Raw genomic sequence first — 12,200 nt, 5'->3', positions numbered from 1 at the left:
TCACATATTTATATAACAATGAAAATTCTCCTAAATCCAATATGCATAAAGCAGCCATGACACTTTAACTTCCACAGTGAAATAGGGCCAGTCATGAAATCGACTGATCTGCATCTGTGTATGAAGATCCAGCAGAGATCAGATGATGAATGGCTGTTCGTGGTGGTTAGGTGTATTCTAGTTATCTCAGAAGGGTCAGCAAAGGCCATTCCTTAATTGTATTGTGAGTGGCTCCTTTTCTGGTTTTTAGGCACAGCATAGTGGCCGTCTAGCTGAAGTTTAAGGACCTGGTTTTTTGAAACCTCATCCCTACCTCTATTTTTGTGTCTTATTACTTCAAATCTCTTCTCCATTTCTTTATCCTTCCGGCTGGCTTTCTACATGTTTGGCTGTTGACTGCAGGGATGGGAACTGTGTATCACTGTAGATTTCTGGTGGTCCTTGTGGTGTTTTCCCTGTTGTGGTTACCCTGGCCCCAGGGGGCCTACACACACCAGTAGTCATTGCCAGTTCTGGGGTTTCTGTAACAATTACTGGAGCAGGAGGTGATTGTACTGGAGCTGTTTTATTCCAGGGACCTGAAGATTTTTCTATACCACCACCATCTCCACTTTCTTTCCAGTTATCACCTGGATCTTGTCTCTTCATTATCTTCTTCGTTTTTACTTATTTGCATTGCCTGAACCCTGAGGCCGCTGTAATCAACCTCTTTTTGCTCCAATCCTTTCCATTCATCTTCGTCCTTCTTCACAGCCTTGGTGGCGGTCCCTGGGTTCGCAGCCCCCGCGGTCGCTGTGCTGCCTTGGCTGTGCCAGGTCCAGCTCGCTCCCCACCAGCCGCTGCACCCCCGGCGGCTCCACTGCTCCCGCCGCCCTGCCGGCTGCGCCCTCGGAACTTGCCGCCTGGTTGCTCCGCTCCTTCTTCTTCTCCTTGTCCCAGTTGGCAAAGAAGTTTTGCAGGCTCCGCTCCTCTATCGGGGCCATGGCCTCGGCCTCCTAGACCCGGATGGGTGGAGCCGGTGGCGGGCGCGGCCCGCGGGGCTCCTAGCTGGGGGTGGAGGCCGGCTCTGCGCTCACTCTGCCGGCAGCCGCGAAGCCTCAGCCCCGGCCCCGCGGGGTCTCCGCGGAGTGCGCGGCGGGGCGGGCGGCTCCCTCTGTGTGCTGGCTAGCGATTTTTGTTCTACATTAAGGCCTTTTTGCTTTAACCTTAAATAAGTTCTTTGACAGAGCATATTGCCTGGTTAAGTAAGTAACCTGAAGTATGCCTTAGGATTGTGAAATCTCGTGAGTTTGCCAGTCCTCAGGGTGGAACCAAAAAGCCTTTGATGTAAAAGGTAGTGCATGCTGGAGGCTCTACATCAGGTGCTGCTAATGCCTCATCTAATTAGGTCTAATTGTATAGTAAACTGCAGTGGGAAGAATATGCTTTCTGGTGAGGCTAAGGGGTTCGCTGATCTATCCTTACAATTTCAGAGCAACATGAGCAAAACCTCAGCTAAAACTCATTTAAGTGTCATGGATTGTGGATGATGTTTAAGAATTCCTTATACACTTGTGCCCAGATTTTCAAAGTATTGGCTGTTCTATAGATGCAGTGATTGTCCCAGCAAGCTTGGCTTTGTTTTCAACCTTTTGGCGTGTCTTTATGTTCATTGGAGAGTCAGGGCGAAAGACAGGTGATGTAGCACTTCTGTTTTTAGTGATTACAGCCTAAAATACCTATTAACAGTAGTTTTTGGTCCTTTAAAGGGACTCGAGGAAGCTACCCAGGATTACAGAAGAGTGTCCACCCTAATGAGATAGTCTGGCAGTTTCCTAGTTTTGTATCTTCCGTTTAATAGAAATATCTGAAAGTGGTAATGTGACAACTTGATGCAGAGTTTGGGTTTCTCTATAATAAATCCCTTTGCCAAATGCATGAGTTGCAGACTTGCTACTGGCAAGAGTGAAGCAAGTGGATGAGTAAAACTATTTTGATGTGGGAGCATTTTCAGATAGGAGTTTAGTCTTGATGAAAGTGTCCGTGCGGGAATTGGACTCCAAGGAGGGTTACAGTATGTCCTGATGGGACTTGCCACCCACATCTAGGAAATAATATTCATATTTGAAGTGGCAGGCATGATGCCTGCCTTCTAGTGTGTTTGGGTGAGCCAACCAAGGGGAGGTTGAATGATTAAATCAGAAATGGAATTCTTGGTAACCTGAACACTTTATTTGGGAACTAAAACCTTACAAAATAGTCTCTTCATTGTTGAACTGCGTATTTTCCATGAAAAGTATGCATTTTTTCCCAGCAAAATTTTGTTGGGGGTTATGTTACTGAAGAATGAACAGAGATGAATAAGTTGAGGTCTTATGTAAAGGCAATACTGTACTCAAAATCTGAAGACTTGCAGCAGATTTAAACTCCAACTCTTGTCATAACTTTTTAAAATATTGTGAAAATATAAAAATGTACATGAATCGAGTTTTAATATCCTGTATGATAGGTGGATGAGACTGTCCATTGTACCATTTGTTTGTATTCTTAGGCATGGTTTGGCAGTGCAAGAACTCTCTAACATTAACAAATTTGATAAAAAGTAAATATATGGAAAAAACAAAAGAAGAGAGGAGTTCCTCTGAACAAGTTCTCTCTCTTTGCCTGCTGCCATCTATATAAGATGTGATTTGCTCCTCCTTACCTTCCGCCATGATTGTGAGGCTTCCCCAGCCACATGGAACTGTAAGTTCAATTAAACCTCTTTCTTTTGTAAATTTCCCAGCCGGCAGTATGTCTTTATGAAAATGGACTCATACAGGTGGGGACACAGCCAAACCATATCAGTTCTGTTAATGCAATGTATGTGTGTTGGTATGCACATATTCAACTATCATTGCATTCCTGGGATGAATCCCACTTGTTCATGGTGAATTATTTTTTTAATGTATCAGTGAATTCAATTTGCTAGTATTTTGCTGAGAATTTTTTGCACCTATGTTCATCAGGCTTTAGGACCTGTAGTTTTCTTTTGTTGTCATTGTTGTTGTTTACTTGTCTGCTTTTGATATCACAGTCATGCTGGTCTTGCAGAATGAGTTTGGAAGTATTAACTCCTCTTCAATTTTTGGAAGAGTTTGAGTAGAATAGATACTATCTCTTCTGTAAGTTTTTAGTATCATCCAGCAGTAAAGCCATCAGGTCCTGGGATTTGCTGTGATTGGAGGCCTTTTATTCTTGTTTCAGGCTTTCATTTTTATTATTGTTATTATTGCTTTCATTTTTTTGACAGGATCTTGCTCTGCTTCCTGTGCTGGAGTACATGGCATAATCATAGTTCACTGCAGCCTTGAACTCCTGGGATTATAAAGTCTTCTTTCCTCAGCCTTCTGAGTCACTGGGATTACAGGCATGTGCCACCATGCACAGCTAATTTTTTATTTTTTGTAGAGACAGGGCTTTGCTATGTTGCCCATGCTGGTCTTAAACTGTTGGCCTCAAGCCATCTTCCTGCCTTGGCCTTCCAAGTGTCAGGATTACAGGCATAAGCCACCACACCAGACCCCTATTTCAGGCTTATTACTCATTTATGATTTGTTCAGATTTTCTGTTTCTTCATGGTTAAATTTTGGTAGTTTCTATGTGTCCAGAAATTTATGTTCTAGGTTTTCCTATTTGTTGGGGTATAGTCCTGCGCATTAGCCTCTAATGATCATTCGTATTTCATTTTTAATGTCCCCTTTCTCGTCTTTGATTTTATTTAGTTGGTTCTTCTCTCTTTTTATGTAAAGCTCGAGAATTGTCATTTTGTTAGCTTTTTAAAAAACTAAATCTTTGGTTTTTTATTTTGTGTCATTATTTAAGTCTCAATTTCATCTAGTCCTGCTCTTATTTTTACTACTTCTTTCCTTATGCTAATTTAGGCTTAGTTGGTTTTTGCTTTTCTAGTTCCTTGAGGTGTATGGATAGGAAGTCTTTCTACTTTTTGATGTAGGCATTTATTGCTATACATTTCCCTCTTAGAACTGTTTTTACTGTATCCCATAGGTTTGGTATATTGCAATTTCCTTTTTGTTTGTCTCAATGTATTTTTTAATTCCCTGTGTAATTTCTTCATTGATCCATTTACTGTTCAGGAACATGTTGCTTAATTTTCATAAATTTGTACAGTTTCCAACATTCATTTTGTTATTGATTTCTAGTTTATTCTGTTGTGGTCAGAAAAGATGCTAGACATGATTTAGTCTTTTAAAAAAATTGTTGACTTGTTTTGTAGCATAACATATGGCCTGTTTTGGAGAATATTCCATGTGCTGATGAGAAAATGTGTATTCTGGAGCTGTTGGATGAAATGCTCTATAAATTTCGGTTATGTTCATTTGGTCTAACATGCAGTTTAACTCCAAAATTTGTTGATTTTCTGCTTAGGTGATCTGTTCATTGCTGAAAGTGGGATGTTGAAGTCCCCTAATGTTATTATATTGTAGCCAGTCTGTCTCCTTAGGTCTATTAGTATTTGTTTTATATATTTGGATGCTCCAGTGTTAGATGCAAATTTATTTACAGTTGTTATGCCCCTCTTACACCATTGTTTCCTTTTTCATTCTATAATGGCCTCTTTGTTCTAATTACCATTCTTTATTGAAGTCTATTTTATCTGATATAAGTGGAGCTACTCCTGTTGCTTTTAAAATTTCTATTTGCATGAATTATCTTTTAAAATTTATCCTGTTTTAGTCCGTGCATATCTTTATAGATGAAATGGGTTTCTTGTTGACTGCATATAGTTCTTTTTTTTTTAAATCAATTCCACCACTCTGTGTCATTAAATGAGAAAATTTAATATATTTACATTTAAGGTAATTATTGATAGGTGATTGTTTACTACGGCCATTTTTTACATGTTTTTTGGTTATTTTGCAGATCCTTTCTTTTTGTCTTACTATTTTCCTTTGTGATTAAGTAATTTTCTCTGGTGGTATGATTTGATTTTGCACTATTTATTTTTCATGTATCTGTTTTAGATTTTTGCTTTGTGGGTATCATGAGGTTTACATTATCATCTCATTGTTTTAACAACTTAAACAGATCAGAACTCAACTTTAATTGCAAAGAAAAAAAGTAAAATACACAAACTATATACATTGACACCACCTCCCCACTTTGACTTTTTGATGTTTTCATCTTTATCTTTTTATTTTGCCTAACTCTTCTTATTCAATTTTTGTAATGATTTTTGTTTCAATAGTTTTGTATTTTACTCTTCATATTTAAGATGTAAGTGGTTTACTTACCCTATTTACATTATTAAAATATTATAAATTTGTATATTTTCTTTCTTTTACCAGTAAATTTAATATCTCTAGATTTTGTCTTTGTTGTTACATGTTAGCATTCTTTTTTTGTGAGGGGGTTGAAGAATTACCTTTGGCATTTTTTATGATGCAGGTTTGATGTTGATGTTGTGAAAGGAAAATATCTTGGGGCCCAAAATCACTGAGAAAAACTCAAGTTGGAAACTGCTTAAGGCAAATCTGCCTTCCGTTTCATTCAAATTTATCCCTCTACTCACTGGGATAGATGCATGTCTGATTGCCTCCTTGGAAAGGCTAACAAGAAACTCAAAAGAATGCAACTGTTTGTGTCTTACCTATCTGTGACCTGGAAGCTCCCTCCCACTTGGAGTCTTCCTGCTTTTGCTTCAAGTTGTCCCAGCTTTCCAGACCCAATCAATGTACTTTTTACATATATTGATTAATGTCTCATGCCTCCCTAAAATATACAAAACCAAGCTGTGCCCTGACCACCTTTGACACATGTCATCAGGGCTTCCTGAGGCTATGTCACAGGTGTGTCCTCAACCTTAGTTAAACAAACTTTCTACATTAACTGAGATCTGTCTCAGATTTTCTGGGTACATGATGTATTCCCTCAGTTTTAAAAAGATTTTGGGCTGGGCGCGGTGGCTCATGCCTCTAATCCCAGTACATTGGGAGGCCAAGACAGGCGGACCACGAGGTCAGGAGATGGAGACCATCCTGGCTAACATGGTGAAACCCCATCTCTACTAAAAATACAAAAAAATTGCTGGGCGTGGTGGCGGGCATCTGTAGTCCCAGCTACTCAGGAGGCTGAGGCAGGAGAATGGCGTGAACCCGGGAGGCAGAGCTTGCAGTGAGCCGAGATCGCGCCACTGCACTCCAGCCTGGGCGACAGAGCGAGACTCCGTCTCAGAAAAAAAAAAAGGAAAAAATAAATTTTTGAACAAGTCTTCATCTCTCCTGTTTGAAAGAAAACTTTGCTAGATACAGTATTATTGGTGGACAGCTTTTTTTTCCTTCAGCATTTTGAACGTAACATCCTAACGTGCAGTGTTTCTGCTGAGAAATCAGCTGAAAGCCATCTCGAGGCTCTTTTGAATGTGATGTATTTCTTCCTTTCTCTGCTTCAAGTATTCTTTTTTTGTCTTTGATTTTTGCTAATTGAATTATGATATGCTTTAGGAAATCCCTCTTTGAGTTGAATTTGATAGGTGATCTCTGAGCTTCCTATATCTGGATGCTGTTGTCTTTCCCCAGTTTTTAGAAATTATCCAATATAATTTTTTAAAAATATGCTTTCTAGGCCTTTTACTCTCTTGTTGGTTCCTTTGGGAATCTCTGTTGTGCTGAGGTTAGTTTGCTTGATGGTGTCCCATAATTCTCACAGCTCTTTTTCATCCTTTTAAATTCTTTTTCCTTTTTGATCCTCTGGTTGGTTAATTTCATTTGTTCTGTTTTGAAACTGGCTATTTCTTTTCTCTGTTTGATTATGCCTGCTGTCAAAGTTTTCTCATGAGTTTTGTTCAGTTTGGTAATTGTATTGTTTATTAATGTGATTTCTGTTTTTAAAAAATTCAATTTCTTCATCAAATTTGTCATTTTGTTCCTGGGTTGTTCTCCAAATTTTTAGATTTTTATTCGTATTTTCTTATGTTTCTCTGAATTTTTAAAAGAGAATTACTCTGCACTCTGTCAGAAATTGTGTGGGTCCTCAACTCTTCTGGGCCTATTGCTGGAGTTTTATTAATTCCTATTGGTGGTGTCATATTTTCAAGTTTTCACAATCCTTGTGTTTTTACATTTATGCCACTACATTTGAGAAGACAGCCACATTTTTCAGGTTTTGTAGGCATGTGGGGTCATCCTAGAACTTTGCTACTTAGTGCTGCAAGTTAAATGCTAGCCTGTTGTCATAGTCATTCGGGGGTGAAGTGGGGGCCACTTACAACGAATTCTGGAGGTAAAACCCTGCATTAGAGCTAACTAATTGTCATGCCATTGTTTCCCCATCTGCCTTGCCATTGTTTCCCATCACTTACAGTGAATATTGGAACTTCAACACTGCTCTGGAGCTACATCACTGCCCTGCCATTTTTTTTTTTTCATCAGTGTCAGAAAGACTTATAGTGAGCACTAGAAAATAAATGCTGCATTAAAACTCAGTTGCTGCCCTTCCATTGTTTTCTGGTCTGGGGAACACTCAAGTGGGCACTGGAACTTAATCCTAACTATTTAGTTTTCCACAGACCAAAGGAACACTCCACACAAACCCCTGGGTTTTGTGGAAAATTTGGCCAGGGATTTGAGCTTTCCTGTGGTCTCTTGCACATGGTGTCCCTGCTGATTGAAGTGCAGAGCAGCTGCCAAGACCCACATGCCAGTCACTGTGTTCCCAATATACTCCAGGTAGTTCAGCCCTTCCATCCCTTCCAGTGGTTCCCATGGGATGCAACTAGTGTGGTATTCCTGTGAAAATTCTCATCCTAGTAGAAAGGTAAACCTCCACCTTCAATTCTCTCCTCTCACCTCAGAACACTGGATCTAGCAAAATTCTGTTAATGGCATATGCCAGCTTGAGGGAGGAAGTAACACAGGCTGAAAGTACAGTTTCTCTGAAGGATCATTTTTTCTCTTGATTTTGTGAGCCCAGAAGATTTCTCCATGACTCTCGTGAGTCCATCTGAATTCAGAGTAGTGTTCCTGTCTTTGAATCATTTCTAGTTGTGTTTTTGTGGGGAAAGCCATGCCAGAGAATCTTCTATTCCAAAATCTTGATGATGTCATTTCAGAAACATTATTAATTCTTCTTTAAATGTTTGGTAGAGTTCACCAGCAAAATCATCTGTTCTTGGGCTTCTCTTCCTGGGAAGTTTTAAAGTCATTTATTTTATCTCTTCTTTTTTTATACCCTATTAAGTTACTTATTTTATCCCTTCTTTTATTATAGCCTATTCAGATTGTTTATTTCCTTTTGTGTCAGTTTATGTAGTTTGTGTCTTTCTGGTAACTTGCCCATTTCATCCATGATAATTAAATTGTTGGCATACAGTAGTTTATATTATTTCCTTATTATGCATTACATTTCCATAAGCTTGCTCCCAATGTTCATCCCTGCCTTAAAAAATGTGAATATTATTTCTTTTTTCTTGCCCAATCTAGATAAAAGTTTGTTAATTATGTTGATCTTTGAAAATGATGAACTTTTGTTTTTATACTTTTTATATCTGATTTTCTATTCTCGATTTCATTAATATCTGCTCTAATTTTTATAATTTCCTTCTATCTTCTTGTTTCAGGTTTAGTTTGCTCTTATTTTTTCAGTGTGTTTAATGGGAAATTTTTTGTTGTTCTTATTTAATAGGAGGGCTTCAGCTACAATTTTCTCTCTAAGCATTGTGCTATCCATGTCTCATAAATTTTGATGTGTTGTATAAATTATTATTCATCTCAGGACATTTTCGTTTTTCTTTTTTTTTTTTTTTTTTGAGACATAGTCTTGCTGTGTCACCCAGGCTGGAGTGCAGTGGTGTGATCTTGGCTCACTGCAACCTCTGCCTCCCGGGTTCAAGTGATTATCCTGCCTCAGCCTCCTGAGTAGCTGGGATTACAGGCACCTACCACCATACCTGGCTAATTTTTGTATTTTTAGTAGAGACAGGGTTTTGCCACGTTTGTCAGACTGGTCTCAAGCTCTTGATCTCAGGTGATCTGCCCACCTTGGCCTCCCAAAGTACTGGGATTACAGGCATAAGCCACTGTCCCCGGCCATCATATCAGTGCATTTTCTAAAGACCCTTTTGAATTCATCTTGGACACATTGGTTATTTTTGGAGTGTGTTTAATTTTGAGATATTTAGAAATTCCCCAATATTTTTCTGTTACTGATTTTTTTTACTTAGTCATATTGTGGTTAGACAGCATATTTTATGTGTGTTCAGTTCTTTTACACTTATTAAGGCATATTTTATGGCCCAGAATACTGTCCAGCCTGCAAAATGTTCTTTTTACTTGAGAATAATGTATAGTCAGCTTTGGTGTTATTATATGTCTGTTAGGTCTAGTTAGTTTATAGGGATTTTCAAATTAGATTCTATTTTCTTCTTAACCAGATGCAGTTTTACTATTCATTATTTAAAGTGGGGCACTGGAGTCTCCAAGAGTTATTGTTGGATTGTCTATATCCTCCTACATTACTGTCAGTTTTTGACTCTTGCTTCATGTATTTTGGGACTCTGTTATTAGGTACATATCTGTTTATCATTGTTATGGATTCCTGATAGAATGATACTGTTGACATTGTGAGATGTCATTTTTTTTTTTTTTATTTCTAGTGGCACTTTTTCACTTAAAGTCTATCTTGCACGATATTAGTATAACCACTTTGGCTTTGTTGTGATTATTGTTTGCATGATACATCTTTCCTAACTTTTTACTTACAACTGTTTTTAGCTTTAAATCTAAAATGCCTCTCTTCTAGACAGCATTAGTTGAATCTTTCTTTTTTAAATCCAGTTTGACAATCTCTAAATTTTATCGGATTGTTTAATTCCTTCACATTTAATATTATTGGTATTGTTGGCTTTACATCAAACATTTTACTTAATGTTTTCTATATATCTTATATCTTTTCTTTTTGTTCCTCTGTTGCTCTTTTACTGCCTTCTTTGGCATGAATTGAATGTATTCTGGTGTAACATTTTTATTTCCTTAATAGTTTTTTGAAATGTTTCAAAGTTTTTTTTAGTTGTTACTATAGGGCTCACAATATATGTATTAACTTACTAGAATCTACTAGATTTATAACTTAATTCAATTAGATACAGAATCATTATTGTCATATATACTATTTTTATACTTTTTATGCTATTATTTTATGAATATTATGCCTATGTATGTTAAAAATCCACAATATATTGCTATAGCCATTACATGGTATCATTTTAAAAAATAGCTGATGATAATAGGAGAAAAATACTTATTTATAGAATTTGTTGATTTAGTAGTCTCAGTAATCTTTTCTGGATCTCTTCATTTGTTCCTGTATATTCAAATTATAATCTGGTATCATTTCATCACCCTGTTATAGCTTTGCTTGCACCTGCCTCCTTTGTGTTATTATTGTCAAATTTATCACATTTCTATGTGTTATAGTTCCAATAGTGCTCAAGTGCTCATAATGATTTATATAATTGCACTTTAAATCAATTGAGTGAAGAAAGGAGAATAAATATACATTAGTATCACCTACATAATTACTAATTACTTTTAGAGGTGTTCTTTGTTATTTGGTGTGTGGATTCAAATTCTGTCTGTTATCACTCACTTTGTGAAGAATTTTCTTTAATATTTCTTTTTTTTCTTTCTTTTTTTTTTTTTTTTTTTGACAGAGTCTTGCTCTGTCTCCCAGACTGGAGTGCAGTGGCATGATCTCGGCTCACTGCAAGCTCTGCCTCCTGGGTTTACCCCATTCTCCTGCCTCAGCCTCCTGAGTAGCTGGGACTACAGGCACCCGCCACCACGCCCGGCTAATTTTTTGTATTTTTTTTAGTAGAGATGGGGTTTCACCATGTTGGCCAGGATGGTCTTGATCTCCTGACCTCGTGATCTGCCCGCCTTGGCCTTCCAAAGTGCTGGGATTACAGGCATGAGCCACCGCACCCGGCCAATATTTCTTGAAAAGAATGTTTTCTAGTAATAAAAAGCCTAAGCTTTTATTAATCTAAATGTCTTTATTTTACCTCCATTTTTTGAAAAATAGTTTTACTACATGTAATAATTTTAGTTGACTGTTTTACTTTTAGCATTTTCATGTCATCCTACTGCCTCTGGTCACCACTATTTGTGATCAGAAGTCAACTGTTGATCTCATTGTGATTCTCTTGTTTGTATTGAATTGTTTTTCTATTGGCACTTTCAAGGTTTTTCTCTTTGTCTTCCAACATTTCTACTACAATGTTTCTGGATGTGGCTCTGTTTGTAGTTCTGGGTGTTGATTCTACTTGGAGTTCATTGTGTTTCCTGGATATATAGATTAATGATTTTCGTAAAACTTAAGATATATTGGTCATTATTTCTTTGAATTTTTTTTTAGCTCTTTTCTGCTCATTTTTCTCTCTTCTCTCCTCTGATGCTTTCATTGGGGTATGTTGGCACACTTAATGGTTTTCTACACATCTTTATGGCTCTCTTCATTTTTCTTCATTCTTTTTTTTCTGTTCTTAATCTCTGTCAATCTGTTTGAGTAAGCAGATAACCAGATGTGAGCAGGAGAAAGAAGCCTGTGAAAAAAGAAAAGTCTGTGAAGGCTCACACCCAAGGGACCACCAAAAATTTGCATATTACTAGCATCTCTAATGCTGGAGTGGGTGGGCACTCAGTCAAATGTGGGTAGAAAGGAGAGGAGGTACCTATGCAGAAAGAAATAACCCAAAACACCTTATTCACTCTGCAATTAAAATGTCAGAATCTTGTCAGCTACATGCTTTTGCTGATAAGAAGGACAAAAGGGACCTTCCTAAGAAAAACCTGGCACCATAAGTACAGATTAAGTCAGAGAAGGAAATTCTGAAGAAATCTGCGTGTGCAATAGGTAGAGATTTAACCACTGTACGACTTTCCTGGGGTGGCGATAATGAGCCGGGTCACCATCAGGCAGAATTCATCTTGATCACTGGCCCTTGCATGTGCATTAACCAACAGTAAAGGAGGGTCCCACAAGCCTAGGTGGGGGAAAAGGTAGGGACTTAAGACAGGAGCTGGAAAAACTAGACAAAGAAATAAGTTAGGGACTTGAGATGAGGCAGGAATTTGAAGAAGTCCAACATGATAAAACTCTGTGCAGACACTGTTGGGGCAGTTTTCCTGTAAGATCAGCTGGATCCTCCCTTGAGGCATACCTAT

At 38.0% G+C, this 12,200-nt stretch overlaps 1 pseudogene; it reads right to left on the bottom strand.

Moving 5' to 3' along the window:
• Positions 1-212: 212 nt before the first annotated feature.
• Positions 213-983, bottom strand: LOC119625672 (protein CDV3 homolog pseudogene; annotated as a pseudogene).
• Positions 984-12,200: the final 11,217 nt, after the last annotated feature.

The sequence above is a fragment of the Chlorocebus sabaeus genome, chromosome 22 (genome assembly GCF_047675955.1).
Source record: "Chlorocebus sabaeus isolate Y175 chromosome 22, mChlSab1.0.hap1, whole genome shotgun sequence".
Lineage (NCBI taxonomy): Eukaryota > Metazoa > Chordata > Mammalia > Primates > Cercopithecidae > Chlorocebus > Chlorocebus sabaeus.
Note: the sequence above shows the minus strand (reverse complement) of the source record. Positions and strands in the feature narration are given on the sequence as shown.